The sequence below is a fragment of the Chelonia mydas genome, chromosome 1, assembly GCF_015237465.2.
Source record: "Chelonia mydas isolate rCheMyd1 chromosome 1, rCheMyd1.pri.v2, whole genome shotgun sequence".
In the NCBI taxonomy this organism is placed as follows: Eukaryota; Metazoa; Chordata; order Testudines; family Cheloniidae; genus Chelonia; species Chelonia mydas.
This window is the reverse complement of record NC_057849.1, coordinates 154,447,763-154,465,410: the sequence shown is the minus strand read 5'-3', so window position 1 is coordinate 154,465,410 and position 17,648 is coordinate 154,447,763.

The window sequence follows — 17,648 nt, the reverse complement described above, 5'->3', positions numbered from 1 at the left end:
TTATAACACCCTTCTATGTAGGTCATCTACAAGGTTAGAACCTGGGCCTGTCAGTGCCATTGCACGGCTCTCTAGAACTTCAGCTACAGGAACATCTTCGAAGCAGCAGTTGGTTGTTATCCTTTAGTGACCATCCTACAAGAAGGCAATGCCTAGTTAAGTACCGAAGGCAGGTGTCAAGTTCTGGGCCCAGTCCTGTGAGCAGCTAAGTGCCCTCCACTTCCATTGGATTGCACAGTGTGAATGTGGTTACTGCCTCAGTGAGGTAAGGAATGTTAACTTGCTTGAGACAAACAGAGATCTTTATAATCCATTCAGCAGAGCTCTATGTGGCAGCATAGAAGTGACTGCACTGGGGATTTTGCCAGCTCAGCTATGTTGCTAAGGAGTGTGTTTTTTCATGCCCCTGACCGATATAGCTATGCCAGCAAAACTTTGTACTGTACACCTGGCCTTAGTTAAGTCCACAAGGCAGGTGTCAAATTCAGGGCCCAGTGTGAGGAGTTGAGTATGTTTCACTCCCATTGGACAGCCCTCATTTCCTATCAAGGGCCTTGCAGGGGATGTTAATCATCTTGCCTACGCAGGCCCTTTCAAACTTTCCTGTGGGTCAGCAGGCACCCCCATATTCAAAGGCATACAAAAGTATCTTAACAACCCAGGTTACTCCATGGAAGTTTTAACACTAAACAAACACATAGTTTCTATTTTCAATTTGCTGAGCTTCTTCCCCTCTTTACTCCCCTCCTCCAACAATTAAAATTAATGTTATCATAGACAGGAAAATACACTCCAAACAAATTCTTATGCAATCCACAAATCCGTACCTGGGCTGATTGCTCAAGTTGCCTTATTTGTATCACACCTGCTTTAAATTGTGATGCTCCAAATTAGATGGGAAAAAACATGCAAATGCGGTGTATTTTCTGGCAAATTACCATGCAAACTGCACAAAAGTGAAGATTGCTAGGAGGAGAGCAGCACTAACATCATTTGACTGATTACTGAAGCAGGAAAATTAGGAGCAAGGGTGTCTGAAAAAAATGTACGTACCAATGCAGTCATATATTCAGATTGCATAAGGTTTGTCACATAGTCCCAAGAAAGTGTGTTTGCAACTCTTCTTATGATAAACTGAATGTAACAGTGACTGACACGTGTCATAGTGGAGATTACCTTCTACTTCACTTGGTAGACAACTGTACCTATATACTTTAATAAATATATCATGGGGACATGCTGTTTGTGAATGTGAGGCTGTGGCATGTTAAACTAATATTATGTACAAAAACTATGTTAAGAAAATGTTATGTAGGTTGCAAACATTTGGCACTCAGAATTTGACAAATGCCAGATTTATGGTTGCCTGAACAACCTTACTTCTGCCGCTTTGTGTGTCCGCCCTGTGTATCCAGTGAGGCAGGGTCCCTTGGAAAAAATAGCCTGTCACCATGTAATTAAAGACTGTCTCATAATACCTACACGCATGGGGGCCAAACTGAGTTTGCACAAGCAACCTTAATTCTGGCACTTCCTAACTTTTGAACACTGGACTTTGAAAGCTAAATAACATTTTTAATGTCATTTAATGTGTATAATTTCCCAAGGTTTGTGTGTGTTTTTTTAAGGTAAAAGGTATAAACAAAATCTATTTTGTGTGTCATGCTGTTTGGAGCAGCTCACAACTGTGAGTGCCCACCTCAGGGCAGACTGTCAGAAAACAGGGCAGACACCCCAAGCTGGTGGTGTTGTCTATAATTAGATTTCACCAAGCAGCCAGTTCCAAATGTGAACTCCTGGATCACAGTCTTACCATGGAGTCACAGACAGTCCCCTTAGAGTTTCTAGTCTATCTTGCCATGCAGACAAACTGGATTTTGTGATTAGTGGTCATTTACATCAAAGATCACATCACATTTAGGTTGCATCCAGTCCCAAGACCAGTCACTTACCCCAGATCAATTGGTACTTTAAATCTTACAGCAAAGACTGGCAGCCAATTCTATAGTAAACTAAGTAAAGGTTTATTAGCTAAGAAAAGGAAATGAGAGTTACTGAGAGGTTAAAGCAGATAAAACATATGCACAGGTGAGTCAGTTTGTAATTCCAAATGGTGGCAGTGATGTAATAAACTGCCAGTCTCCCAAAAGTCTTTTCAGGGTACCCAGATTTTCTCTGGGGAGCTTCACTTTGCATCTGGTACACTTCCCTGTAAGAATCCAAACAGTCCAGAGACCCAGGATCTTTCTCTGACTCCATTCTTATAGCTTCTTCTCACAGAAAACAAACTGATAGTATCACTACCCACGTGGGCTTTTCCTTTGAGGAATGCATTTTGAGTCTTGAACCTCTGATCATCACACACAATGACCACTTGCTTAGAAATTAGCACTTTTCCATTAAAGTTCTTCATTTGCATTTCACAAGGTTTCTTTCTTGTTTGATGAGTTATTTAGTTACAGCGCTACACAAAATGTAAACGTTTGCTACTACATTATAAAAGGATACTGGTAAGTGACAACAAAGCATGCAACATCCCATTAGTTTTCATGAAGTTTAAACACCAAATACATTCTTATACATTTAACAATTACTTTGATCTACACTAATACACAGGTGAATTGACCTGGGACTTTGGCATGAGCAGGCACCTGGTCTGCCAGCATCACAACGCTCAACTCTAAAAATGTTCTGGTGGAAACACAAGTGAGAGAAAGGAAAGAGCGATTGTTGGCAGCTCATGTCTCAGCCAAACCCAAACAGAAGTTCATGGGACAAAGAAAAGGCATATTTCTAGCCTGAAGGCTTTCCCACTGCTGAATTTCAAAAGCCTGTTGCAAACAAAGGAGATGTTGGAGCTTTTCAAATACAAATTGCAAAAATCTTTTATAATGATAATCAATCTAAATATAGAGTGTCATAATTACCAGGCTAACTGCCCCTCTGACCCCTCCTGGTCTCGTGGAGTGCAGCCGCTTTCAGATCTCTGGCCTTGAGCAGTCACCTCTCATGGGGCTTGTCTACACATACAACGCTCCAGCGCCCCGAGAGGTAGTAGTTATGTCAATGGGAGAAGCCCGCCTGTCGGCATAGCGCTGTCTACTTCGTGTGTTTGGACGGTCTAACTGCGCCACTCAGGGATGTGGATTTTCCACATTCCTGAGCTACATAGTTATACCAACATCAATTTGTAGTGTTGACCAGGGCTCAGAGTAGAATCAAGCGCTTCTTCCACTCTCAGACCAGGCCATGGGCAGCAGAACTCAGGTGTTGGTTCTGTTGCTGTCCTTGCAGTCCATTCCCTCGGGGAGCAATGGCAGTGGTAAACAATGAGCAGACAGCTTCTTAAAGCAAAGTGTTATCTATTAAGAACAAAAGCATTTCAGAGAAAACAGGTCGTAAAGCAATAAAGAGACTATACTCATGCCTAGCTTACCAGGTGCCTGTCTATCTTCCACATGGGAATCCTGGTAGCTCTAAGCATCCTAGAGATTCCCCTCCTCCCGACCTTCTAGAGTTTTGATGGCATAGTCTGTTCCCTTAACTCACAAAACTTTCACCCCCCTGCCTTTCTGGGGCTCCCAGCTTCAGGGAGTGTCTCCTTTAAAAACTGTTCAGTCTTTTTTTTGATTCCCTTCCTTCTCAGCCTGGCAAAACAAGGCTTGCACTTTCATTGGAGACAGGATAGAGGATCCTCAAAGCTAATAGTTTCACCCACTGCCTTTCAAGTGTGTGCCCAGAGATTCTTATCTGGGGAGTCTTTGTGTTGCCTTCCAGTATATTCTTCCACCAGCCACCATTGAATGGAAGCAATATAGGCATATAATAGACATTACACTGTCCCAATATCAAAACGAAAAGGAGTACTTGTGGCACCTTAGAGACTAACAAAGTCTCTAAGGTGCCACAAGTCCTCCTTTTCTTTTTGTGTATACAGACTAACACGGCTGCTACTCTGAAACCTATCCCAATATCAGTTATACAGTCAGTCTGAATAATTAGGTTACATACCAGTAACATTAGATTATTACATAACTATTCCATGCCTGTCACAGAGAGATCACTACAAGCTCTCCCTATAAGAACTGGACTGGAGTGGGAAATGCAATTCTTACTTAAGAACAATAGAGGGCACCTAGGAGTGGAAAGTGAGGGAGGAGAAGAAGAAAGCAAGGGGGTGGAGATGCTGCAGTGAACTAGTTTCAAGAATCCAGTTTAACCCTACTGACTGCTTGCTTACATCAGCTGAACTGTAACCAAGAGACTACAGTCATTGTCTTGACCCAGGCACAGTATAATCGGGTGCTGTGTCAGCTTCGCCATCCAGGTCCTAGGCTGTATCCCTCTCCTACATTTAGTTCTTTGGGAGAGGGATTGTCTCTTACTATGGGTATATAAAATGTCTAGCACAATAGGGCCCTGATGTGGGTTGTAATAAAAATAAGTAATAGTAATTTATACAACACCGGTTCTAGTCTGGGACCTCTGTTGAGCAGAGACAGTCAGTCACACAGAACTGTGATACGTGGTGTGGTAGTTTATGGTATAAAGCAAATGTCTGTCAGGGTTTAGAACACCCAACTCCTTTTCACTCCCGATTTAAAACAGGATTTTAATGCAGCTCTCAAGAGGTGAAAGGAAACACTAGTTCATTTTCTGCCCTACGTACGCTAGGGGATTTGTTACTTGTGATGATGGAGATCGCCTGGCAGACCACTAGATTTTCATACCCCAGGCTCACCATCTCCTCTTTAATCTTTAATGACACACTCTAGTTGAACAGGCCTCACCAACTGAGTGACAAGGGCTGTTTTTCACAATTGTCTATTAAAATATTCAGAATCTGATTGGATTGCCCCGTGCGGTTTGGGGGTTTGGAATAGAACTCTGCACGTGTACCTCTGAGACTGCCTGAAATTAAAGAGCAGATTTATGGGGCTATGTAACCAGAGCCATTCCTCGAGGAAGTGGTCACTGAGATTACATGGCACATAACAAACACCTGTGCCAACATCCCTGAAGCCAAACATGTGGATCTTGTTCTCCACTCAAGTAGCATTTGTCATACTTGGAAGTGGAAAATGTGGGTTTGTGGAGCTGACTGCTGTAATTATTTTGAAATGATTGTCTGGCTATTTCTTCATTTTAATATAACATGGCTTTATTTTTATTGGTAAAATATTTTAGATGGTTTTCTCAAGAGGCCTCTTTTTCTGCATCTTGATGCAAGCAATTTAACATTTATTTGCAAAGGGCAAGGGCTGCTTTACCTAACTTTCTCTTGGGTGGTTTGTTGTTGTTTGCAAAGCATAATTAGCACATCACACACATGCAACCAGGTGCTAATGTAACACATGAGCTAATTTTCCTTCCCAGATATTGTTAATGGACCAAGCCTCATAGATCATCCATGTCTAACTTGAGGGCTTGTCTACACAACAAATGCTTTGCTGGTATAGCTATACCAACAGAGGCCCCTAGATGCAGCATGTGCCAACAGAGGAGTTTTTCTGCTGGCTAAGTGATACCACCTCCCCAAATGACATTAGCTAAGCTGGCAGAAGCATTCCTCTGGTGGCACAGTTGCATCTACACTGCGGGTTTTGCCAGCATAGCTATGACAGCTAGGGGGTACGGTTTGTCCACATTCCAAGCCCACATATCTATGCCAGCAAAATAAAATCTTTGTAGTGTACACTAAGCCTGACTTTAATATGCTTTGGATCAGGCTCCTAGTTCTTTTCCCAAACAGTTCTGGAGTGTCCCTACAATACACTATGATTTATATTATTATGTACAAGAATTTCGAAAACAACTTGTGATTTTTGGATGCCTAACTCAAGATATCTTAAAGGGGCCTGATTTCAAAGGGCAGATGCTCAGCCCTTTTGGAAAATCAGGCCCAGTGAAGGTGTCTGAAGCTGGGCAGCCAAAAAATGGAGGCGCCCAGACTCACAAGAAACTTTTTTAAATCTTGGTCATTTTTGGTATCATGATAGCACCTGGAGCAGTTCTGGTCATGACTGAGGCCCTGTTCAGCTGGGTATTGTACAGGACACAGGGTAGCAAACTAGTGTTTTTTTCTTCAGTCTAGTTTTAAATATACAAAGACATGGTACATTCACCACTTCTTTGGAAGACTCTTTCACAAGCAAATTAAGAAATCTCCCTGTCAGGGACATTTCCCCAACCAATTACATACTCCAGATCACCTTTTACTTTGTGTACTCCAATGTGCATGATATTGGAAAAGATTTTAGATGTGCACCGTTGTTGATTTATTTGGGCTAATATTTTTTCACTCTTCAGAAATATCTCATTTTCGTGAGGGTCCCCAGCCTTAAAAAAAAATCAGACAGGGCCAAAGTCTCAAAGAACAGCCTCTGAATTTGCAAATGCACTTGCACGTGCATTAAGATGGATTTGGATTTGCATGGTTGGGTAGCGAGGTGCCCAATGCTTCTCTCTCTAGCGTGTGTGCAATTGCCATTTGCATCTGTGGGCTTTTTGCACACAAAATTGTGGGTGCAAAATTTGTGGCAAAGCAGTGGGGGTCCCTTTGGATAATTTGGCATGCACCAATATTCTGACGTAGAACAATACAGACAATGTAATGCAGGACACATAGGCAACAGCAGTATATGCTTTCATAACTTTTCTCTGGAGAGCAAGCGTGGCTTTGTTCCCATATATGCTTAACAGTGACCTGTAAAGGAAAAAAAAAGTGTTTCTTTTTGCTTCTTTTTTTTTCTTTACTGGTCATCTTTAAGAGAGTCTTTTTCTCATAGCTTTGCCATGCATTAACTCACATGACTTCTTGTTTATTTCCATTGCCTTTGCCTTTGGCAGTTCCAAGTAATACAATAATGTCATTCTTCCATTAGTCAGAGCAGTGTTTGTATTGTTTCATAATACCCCCTGTCAGGGTTCCCTCCGCACTCTGAACTCTAGGGTACAGATGTGGGGACACGCATGAAAGACCCCTTAAGCTTATTTCTACCAGCTTAGGTTAAAAGTTCCCCAAGGCACAAATTCTTTGCCCTTGCTGGGTACGCTGCCACCACCAAGTGATTTAGCAAAGAATCAGGGAAAGGACCACTTGGAGTTCCTATTCTCCCAAAATATCCCCCTAAGCCCTTACACCTCCTTTCCTGGGGAGGCTTGAGAATAATATCCTAACCAATTGGTTACAAAGTGATCACAGACCTAAACCCCTGGGTCTTAGGACAATAGAGAAATCAGTCAAGTTCTTAAAAGAAGGATTTTATTTAAAAAAAAAGGTAAAAATCACCGCTGTAAAATCAGGATGGAAAATAACTTTACAGGGTAACAAAAGATTCAAAAACACAGCAGAACTTCCTCTAGGCTTAGTTTCAAAGTTACAAAAAAAAGGACTAAACCTCCCTTCAGCAAAGGAAAAATTCACAAGCAGAACAAAAGATAATCTAACATGCCTTGCCTGGCTTTTACTTACAATTTTTGTAATATGAAGACTTTTAGGATGGTTTATAGGAGAAGGAGTTTTCTGACCTGATGCTTCCCAAGAGAACACACAAAAACAAAGCCTCTCCCAGATCTGAAAGTATCTTCTTTCCCCATTGGTCCTTTTGGTCAGGTGCCAACCAGGTTATTTGAGCTTCTTAACCCCTTACAGGTAAGGAGGAATTCTAGGCTACCCGTAGCTGTACGGTTATGACACCCTCCTTAACCAAGAGCTAGCTTATGTGGGGTCTGTTTGGAGGAAGAGAAAGCTTGGGGCTGCAAGGGGAGGGGGTTGGTGATGCGGCAGTAGGAGCCTGGGGGGAAAGGGATTACCCTGGGAGAGGACATTGGTGGGAAAGCGTAGCCAAAAGAGAGGACTACTGGATCCTGGGGCAGCCTGAGGGCATAAGGTGGTAGGAAGGGCAAGGAGTAGGAGAGTAAACCGTGTGTGTGTGTGTGTGTGTGTGTGTGAAGTGTCGTATCTGCCACACCCACCTCAAGCCAGATGCCGTGTTGCACATTGTGTGGTCATTCACACTAATGCAAAGTGGGTATAAAATGCTGCCATTCTGAGTTAGGTGCATTTCACACCCGTTTTACTCAGGTGTAAATGACAATACATGCTGCAGAGCGACAGAAACCCAGGGCCTGTAAATCTTGGCTGGAACCAGCTCCTCACTCCTTGTTCTCATTATTGTTGCAGCCCGTAGAGAGGAAACATGCGTACTATGCTCTCTAATGGGAGAGTTACGTTTCTTTCTTTTTGTTGTTTTGCTAAATCTCAAATAGACGTTATGCAGACTGATAGCAGGGTGCGCTTTGTGAATGCAAAAGCATAGCAAAATTGAAGGGTGCAAAGGATCCCAGGGGGGAAAAAAAACCCAAGCAAGTGCACACATGCATGCGCACACACATGCACCCACACACATACAGAGTAAAATCTCCATGGGGTGCATGGGTTACATTTTATTTGGATGGAGAGAGCACAGCTCAAACCCAAGTGATTGCACATTTTAGATGCTCTGGGACTGGAGGACATTTGTGGTTGCTATTTCTCTCAGTAGAGATAAAAAAGAGAACACTTTTTCCACTGCAGAAGCTTTGGCAGCCTGACAAACAATAATTTACATACTTTATGCCTCCTTTCTTGCCAAAAATGATTTCCACATTTTTCCCTTACTGTGTTTAAATTGCTTTCAGTCCGTGTATAATATCATACAGGACCCTTCAATTCACAACTGCTGTTTAGTAAAATGGCTTCCCTGGGTCAACACACTTTCATTTCAGGGTAGTTAATCCTGAATATATTCTCTGCAGGAGGTAGGAATATGCTCTGCAACTGAGAGATGTTTTGTCAGGGTAATAAACTGAAAGCTGGAGTTAGATGAAATTAGCTAGGAATGGAGCCCTTTGCCTTAGCTTTCTATTCTCAATGCTAGTCATGTTTTCAATAAGGGCCCTTCAAAATATGGGTCAAAACTATGTATATTGTAGCATGAATCAAAGAGAATAGATTGACTTGGTTTTCATGCATGAAAGAGAATAGTTGGAAAACAGCAGATATAGAAAGAAAAAAGATTCATAAAGATGAAAATGACTCCACACTTGAGTTAACATAAGAGAATTATGCTTTGGTTTTGTTGCACTTCACACCAAAATGATCTCTTATTAAGCCTTTGAAAGAGAAGGTTGTATGTTTGTTTAGTTTCTTAATGCTTACAGTGGTGCATTTGAAAAATAAAATTGTTCTGTAATAGAGAATATTCCTGGCAAAATATGAATCATTGTATTGAGTAGCGTATAACAGAATTCCAGTTTGGTGCAGGGGGGAGGGGAGGGGAGCAGAGTTACTTAAAAGGCCAGTCTTGACTGGATATTAATGAGTTCATAATTTCTTGATTGCTCTGTTCTTTGAGAGGCATACTTCTTTTCAGCAAGACTACATGTCTAAATACCACCTTTCCCATTTATATACTCTGCAAAGTGATGTTTGTAAAGTAGTTTGTTCTTCAGTTTCCCCTGAGATGCCACCCATCCACCTTCTTGAGGTGCTCGCTGTTCACTCTGATTCAACTTTCACACAGGATAAAAAGAAAGCAACATCAACCCTTAAATGGACATGTATCCTCCAGGAATTGTCCTACGGATCAAAGGATCTGCTCTTCGTACATTATTTCGTTACAACTGGCATTGCCCAATCAGAAATTCTTAGGCCCCACAAAAATAAACGACCTTTGGATTATCAAGGGTTCCATGCAATCCTGTTGATTGGGCCCATAGATTTGATGTAACGTACTAGGATCCTAATATCTGGTGTAGGGTGAATAAAAGGAAGACCCCTGAATTCATCATCACATTATTAGAGGAGCTTTAAAGAGATTTGAGAACCTTAATCCTTCGTGATTTTTAGGCACCTTTGGGTATGTCTACACTGCACACTAAGGCCAGGCTCTGACTCAGGTTTCAGCCCAAGCCCCCCTGTAAGTCCACACACAAATCAGTCTTACTTGGGTCAGCAAGCACTCAGGACCTGGGTCCCAAGACTCTGCTAGGGGGGTGGGTAAGATCCAGAGTCCTGCTGCGACTGAGGTCCAAGCCCTGTGATTTTGCAACATGGATGAAGCTCAAGCTGCAGACCCAAGTCAGAAGGTCAGTGTGGTGCTGTATGGATGCGTTAGCATGGCTGTGAGACCTGGGTCCAGCAATTGTAAACCCAGGTTTACAATGCAGTGTGGATGCTCAGGTCTGGGCTTGGAAACACCAAGTCCATAAGCCTGGGTCTCACAGACCCAAGTTTGGTGTGCAGTGTAGACAGACCCTTTGAGCTATTTCCATTTTAGCACAGCTCCTACTGGCTAAGGAGCAAATGCAACACAACCTGACTTATTTGGAAGGCCCAATAGACAATGGAATCACTATAGTTCCACAGCACAGTGCAGACACTCGATGCGGGGAACCCACACAAGGAGTTCACAGCTTGTACTTACAATAGATCTGTGGCCAGTAGATCTACAGCTATATCACTCCATCAGCTGAACCTCCAGTAGAAGAGGGTGCAATGGCTGTAGATTCTGCTGACAGCCAGGGGCTGTGTTTGTAGCCGTATACCAGCTCCGCCGCCATTCTGTGGCCTTGGGGTAAAATTTCACACACACACCTCACCCTCCCCAGAAGTCCTGCAGAACCTTTCTGTTCCATGTCCATTGGTGCCAGACCCAGATTTGGCCAACAGCAAGTAGCAGGTTTTCCTTCAGCTCCCTTGTTAGAACTGCTGTTAGCAAATGGCTCTGGTTTAAGTCTTGCCTGAATAAGCCATGCAAGCAGTGAGTCAGTCTGGCCATAATAAAATGGGGATACGAATAACTGAGAATTTTCAAAGTGTCTGGCCATAGGTCACCTAGTCCGCGTTGTGTCAAAACTGCAGTAACAACGCTGTGGTCGTTTACAACACGTGACAAATACCTATTGAGATATTAGACCTACATTACTTCAAGCGGAAGCTCTTTGCGGCAGGGGCTGTTTGTTGTGTGTTTGTCCAGCACCTAGTGCAATGAGGTCCTGATCTCTGATTGTGGCTGCCAGATGCAAATAATAATCATAATCATTAGGATACACTTTTAACATAACATTTACATTTTCTTAAATCTGTATTTTTTATAATATAAACTATTTCTCAGAGGTAAGGGGCACAGGCTGAAATAAGTCTTCAGCAACATGTATGGGTCATGCCTGCTGTCTGTTTTCGCTTCCTGTCAACCTTGACTTTGCCAACATCAGTTGAAGATTCTTTTACGTTTCAGTGAAAAGCTAATCTGTGAAAAAGGAGAGAAGAGAGGACAAAAGGAACCAGTGTCTATTGACAGAAAAGCCACCTCAGAGAGAATGCAGACACTGATTTCTTAACAGTTATCATAAGAAGAAAATGAAAGTCAATATTGAGCAGGGGAAAGTCAAATGTTGCACAATGTCCAGTGTATTTATCAATCAATAACAAAACACTTTACCTTTAATATGTCACCCAATAAAGTAGCTGTTACTCCTGCAGAATGCCTTATTCTCCACTCTATCTGGGTATGAGTCACAGCAGTTTATAACATTATATGTGCATTTTGAAGTGGGGAGGGAAATCGATTATTCATTCTGTTGAATAAGCTTCCATGAATTATGACAAAGGAACAATTTAAACTACGAAATAAGGATATTATGCAAGAGAATGGTATCTACTGAAATAAAATGAACCAAGAGCAAAATAAAAACCTTTCTTGCTTAGATCAAGCAAATTCAGAAATCCAGGAATGAATGGAAGTGCAACAGTGATAGGAAAAGTCATGGCCAAATCATATAACAAAAATATTTTGTTGTTTTTCACTAATTAATGACTTTGGACCAATTCTGCCTCATTGATATTCATTATTTGTTAAGAGCTGGCCGTGTGCTCAGCTTTATATAATGCATGAATAAAGACAAGGTCCTTCTCCCAGTGATTTTATGATTTGCTGGCCCCTGGACCTCGTCCTCTGCTTTATCTGTGGAACGAAAGGATCAGGAAAGCGAAAGCTGATGGGTCTCACATTGATGTCCAACTCAAGTCCATGCGGCTCTACTTGTGATTAAGAATTAATTTACACGAGTAAGGTTTGTACATGAGTGGGTCCTTGTTTACTCTACTTAGGACTTCACACACCCCTACAGCACACTGCACTCATGCCAATATTACTAGCTGGTTGTGCTTACATGCTATGTTTATGAGTGCTAAAGAGGATGCAGTGGAGGATGCTAGGAGAGTCTTGACTAGTTAAAGGATTTTTGATTTTGTGTCATCTAACCTCACTCAGAGCTGCACCTGGCATGAATGATTGGTGTTAATTTTCCAAGAGTTCAGTTTCTTCTTGAAAAACAGGCTTACTGTGCTTGCCAAGGATCTCAGTCTGATTGGCAAAAGATGAGGAGCACTTATGGAAGTGATGGTGGTGACGACTGTAGCACAAAAGAAAGCGACTCGCACTCGTTATATTTTTACTGCAAGGCTTGTCGCATGTCTGAATATTGACTGTTTTTATTAATCACTCCTTTGGATGATTTCCTTGTCGCACTTGCTGAGTTTGCTTGTCAAAACACAGGCGTTTTCATTGTACTCTTAGCACAGCAGATCAACTGAAGTCTCTTCTCCCTGGCTTCATGTACAATGAGCAACCTTAATAGTTAGTGAGGAGGAGAAGGGGAGCAGACATACACACACCACAGATGTGGAGGTGACTTGCATATGATAACATTGCAGAGCCATGTGGGAAATATATTTATCAAGCATCTCTGACTACCTCATCTGCACCCAACTCACTAATTCCTCTCTCCAGGGATTTATTCGAATTTTTGAGATACCTGAATCAGTCTTGGGCCAGAGATAACTTGTCTAGACACAGAAATGTCCTGGGTTTAAGGTGTGAGAGATACCTTGTAGCCCGGATAGAAACAGGAGCATTGCACAATTAGGGAGACCCAGCACCCCAGAACAGAGAAATAGCCCTGGAAGGGCTCATGATAGCTGTCTTTAAAAGGAGGTGACTTTGCTATGGAAGGAAAGGGTAACATGGGTCCGTTTTGGAGGTTTTTACATTTATTAGTCTTAATTGTTCTCTCTCTGAGCTTTGTAGAGTTGGACTTATGGTAACTAAGGCACTAGATTTAGGGTTACATTAAGTTTTGGATAGGCACATTACTCACAAATGGCAAAGTCCTAATCAGATAGGCAGCTCATCCCAAACAAGTGCTTATCAACGCTTCATGCAATACCATAACATTTCGTGGTCTCCATATACCACACATGATGCAGAAAAACTATTTGTAAGAAAGTTTTAATTTTTTTTTTTAAAATGGGACTATTTTTTCAGATTGAACTGCTTGTAAAGCCAGGTGCCTTAGTTACCACGAATCCCAAATGTTCCAGAATTAGAGGGAGCCATAAAAGGTTGTATAAACTACCTACAATAAAGGTATATAAAAAATATAACAGCCTTAAGTGTGATGACTTAGGACTCCAAAGGCTAGAAGTGAGTGCTTGGTCCCACTGAGAAGCTGGGAATTCCCCCTTTCCAATGGTACAAGATATTGGACTTTAAAATCATGGGGTGAAATCTTGGCCCCACTGAAATCAATGACAAAACTTCCATTGACTTTAGTGAGACCAGGATTAGACCCATGAAATTCATTTGTCACATGGTTCTGCAATTTATCAGACAGCTATCACCCTCACATGGCTGTCACCCCCACGTATGTTATTTTAAGAATATATGTATACACTCCACCACACATACATATATGTACACATTTATTCTGTTAAACTATTTACTGCCTTTTTTTCTTCTTTTTTTGCAAAAGAGGCCAGCTACATATCAGTGGTCCCAGCTAGCCTTTGCTGCAGAGTGATGTTACTTGCTTGGCTCTAGAAATAACAATTACACAATGCGTTTTGGCTAATGTTTCAGACCTGAGAATGTAGAAAATATTGATAGAAAATGTTTCCTGCCTTACAGGCCAGATGAGCAGAGAGATGGAAGCTTTCTACTGCAGGCCAGAAACTAAACAACAAACTAGCTTTCTTCACCAACCAAAATGTGCAGAAAAGCTGTTTCTTTTGTTTATTTTCCTTTAGCTGTGACTCTCTAATGCAAAATGTATTTGTAAAAAGCACATTTTGTGAGAAGGGCTAAGAAAGCAGGACAGCCTGGCAGCAGTGCACGTGCCACACAAAGCCGATTGTTCCATCACCAGCCTCAAGTTTCTAGCGTTTATGGGTTCGTACATCTGTAACTTCTGCACTGCTGACAGAGACAAGGGATTGGCTTCCTCACAGAAGTATGTCATTAGGCGCAATTATTACTCTTGGGAAGCTGATAATTAGCATCTTTGTATGGGGCATTTCAGGAGCATACAGACCTCAGACAATTGAATACAGCTAGGAATAATGATTCATTGATACCAACAGCTGAGCGCCATTCACACATGTCTGTCATTGCAAATGACACAGTACAGGGGCTGCTGACATTGTGGCAAAGAAGTTTCAAACTATTATTTTACAAATGCATGTTTTTCCTTTCCTAAGCTTATCCAGATACAAGCAGTAATGACTCTTTCTTTGCAGATAAAGCTCTCCTCCCTGCCCCATATGGGGACAAATGTTTTCCAAAGTGCCCCACCTAAATAACTAGGGCTAGATAGTGGGGAAGTTTGTGGGGCAGAAATCAGAGAGGAGTCCTTCTGTTCCCCACTGCAGAGTGACAGCTTTTGCCCTATGGTTTGCGACTTATGTTGCAGTTTGAGGAATTAGGCAGAAAAGAGATTGTTCACTCCATCTCAGGAGTATTTCTTTTGAATTTGTTTTCTCCTGTTAACAATGTCATCATATAAGTAAGGATGGAACCGGCACAGTGCTTCACGTTTGAATCACTGTTGAGCCCACCCGTGACATGAGTCATGGGCACGCACGATGACTTATTTAGCATGATTGAACCTCATGGGATCCTTGTGATTAAGCAACTGCTGGCACTCAGGAGGTGCTGTGACTGCTCTGACACCTCAAGATAGAAGGCTGTGGTGAGACTGATGGAGGTTGCAGATAATTCCATATGCAGCACCAGCCCACAGTCTAACAGCAGAAAAGAATGATTTTAAAGAGGTACTTCCCGACCAAATTTGGTCCTAATTTAGATTCTTTTTAAAATATGAGTATTTTTAAAATCACTCCCAATATAAATGTTCCCATGATTTTTTGTTCTTAATTCTCTTGGGCACAGTTTGTAAAACACAAACATTCCCCTGTAATATTTGAAACCCACATAATCCAGCTTCTCAGCTGATAGGAAAAATATAAAAATCAGAATAGACAAGTATGGGGGCTCCCCCAGAAATTTTTCACGTGGTATGCACAACTGAAACATTCTTGTTTTAACTTAGCATGGCACCATTCAGCTTTGGCCCAGCAGCCCCTCCGTTGTGATGGAGGGGTCACTGGGCCAAATTTCAGTGAGTGGCCTTGTGAACTGGCATGCCAGGTCAATTTGGGGCCCCTCTCAAATGGGGACCAGGGGCAAATTGCCCCATTTGCCACCCCCACCTAGGGTTGCCAACCCTCCCGGTTTCACTGGGAGTCTCCCAGAATCAGGCCCTATCTCCCAGAAGCTACTGAAGCCAAACTGGGAGATTTTAGGTGCTAAAACTCCAGCGGTGCAGCGGAGCCGCTCTCAGAAGTGGCTGGTACGTCCCCGCAGCCCCGGGGGGGGGGGCAGGGGTCTCTGTGCACTGCCCACACCCTGAGCACCGACTCTGCAGCTCCCATTGGCTGGGAACTGCAGGCAATGGGAGCTGCGGGGGCGGTGCTTGCAGTTGCGGGCAGCGTGCAGAGCCCCCTGCCGCCCCCCAGGGGCCAGATATGGCGGCTGCTTCTGCAAGCAGTGCGGGTCCAGGGCAGAAGCCACCCAAGGTAAGCGCTGTCTGGCCGGAGCCTGCACTCCGCACCCCCTCCTACACCCCAACCCCATCCTGGAGCCCCCTCCTACACCCCAACCCCTTACCCCAGCCCTGAGCTTGCACCCCACACTCCCTCCTGCACCCGGCTCAGCCTGAAGCCCTCTCCCACACTCCAAACTCCTCGGCCCTAGCCCAGAGGCCACACCCCAACCCCCTGCCCCAGCCCAGCGAAAGTGAGTGAGGTTGGGGGAGAGTGAACAACAGAGTGAGGGGAGCTGGAGTGGGTGGGGCCTTGGAGAAGGGGCGGGATGGGGTGTTTGGGTTTGTGTGATTAGACAGTTGGTAACCCTACCCCCACCTCTTGGCAGCCCGTCACTGTGTGTAACATGACTGTGGCTGCAGGCTCCTCTGCACAGGTATATAAATAGCACCTCTATGTTAACGTATGAGAACCAGAAAGTGAAAAAATTGACCTGGAAGTGAAAACTGACTATAAGCAACACGGAAACTGACAAATCTTATTTGTACGGTGCTTAGCACAAAGGGGCCTGAATATATTATACCAGAATATAAATAAATAAAATAAGTCTACTTTCATTGTTTAAGATGAAAACTGCAAATTAATAAATACATAAATAAAAGAAGCAAGCCATACAAATAGTGGAAAGTACATGATATTTACAAATGTTTTAAGACTTTACTGTGGTATTTACAATATAGATAAGGAAATGTATTTTAGAAAAATACGGTCCTCACTCACACCAGCTTTACTCCGGGGAAGCTCAATTGATTTCAGTGGTTTACACCAGTGTGAGTAAGAGAAGAATCCAGGCCTCACATGATTATTAACTTGACAATGACCCACTAAAAATGCGCTGAGACTTACGCACACTTTGAAAAAATGAAGACTCGTCCCTGTCAGTGTTTAAAAGCAGCAAAACAGGTTTTCATTACCCATTTAAACCTATTATGTGCAGGACCTCCACATCTCTGCCCATAAGGTCTTCTTCAAGCACTGGGTTTTGTTCATGCAGTAAAATAAGTATTTAAAATTTGCTACAAACTACAGAGAGGCAGGTTTCCATGTTAATTGCTGTCTGCTAAATGAATTTCAAGGAGCTTTCTGGGCCCAGTATAATTAATACTCACCCCCTTTGTTTCCTTGGAAATGGAGATCAAATTTTCCTATGGTGTAAATCTGCATATAGAGCTATATGGATTTACACTAGCTGAGGATCTGCCCATAGCATGTTGTTAACAAGAACTGGACGTATTTCCCCCATGTTGCTTGCATTCTGTGCAAGGGCTGGGAAGGGAGCAGAGGAGTGAATTAGTGGATTATTCATCCCCCCCAGGCTGGCTGAGTTCCACAGGGATGATTTCTCAACAGGACAATTGATTTACTGTGAATGTGGCTTCCTTGAAAACCGTAACCCCTTCCTTCCAGCTCCCCTTGGCAGAGACACGGAAGGCTTATACAGTGACAATTATTACAAATATAGTCATTCATTCTCTTACGTAGCAAATTCCATCCATGGTGCTGTGCATCTCAATCATCTCAAGAAATCTGGAGTAACTCCACTGACTTCAGTGGAATTATTCCAGTCTTTCACTGGTGTGGGATCAGAATTTGGCCCTAGATCAGTATGATTGTCCTTGTTTTACAGATGGGGGAATAGAAGCAGAAATGTTCAAAACTGTCC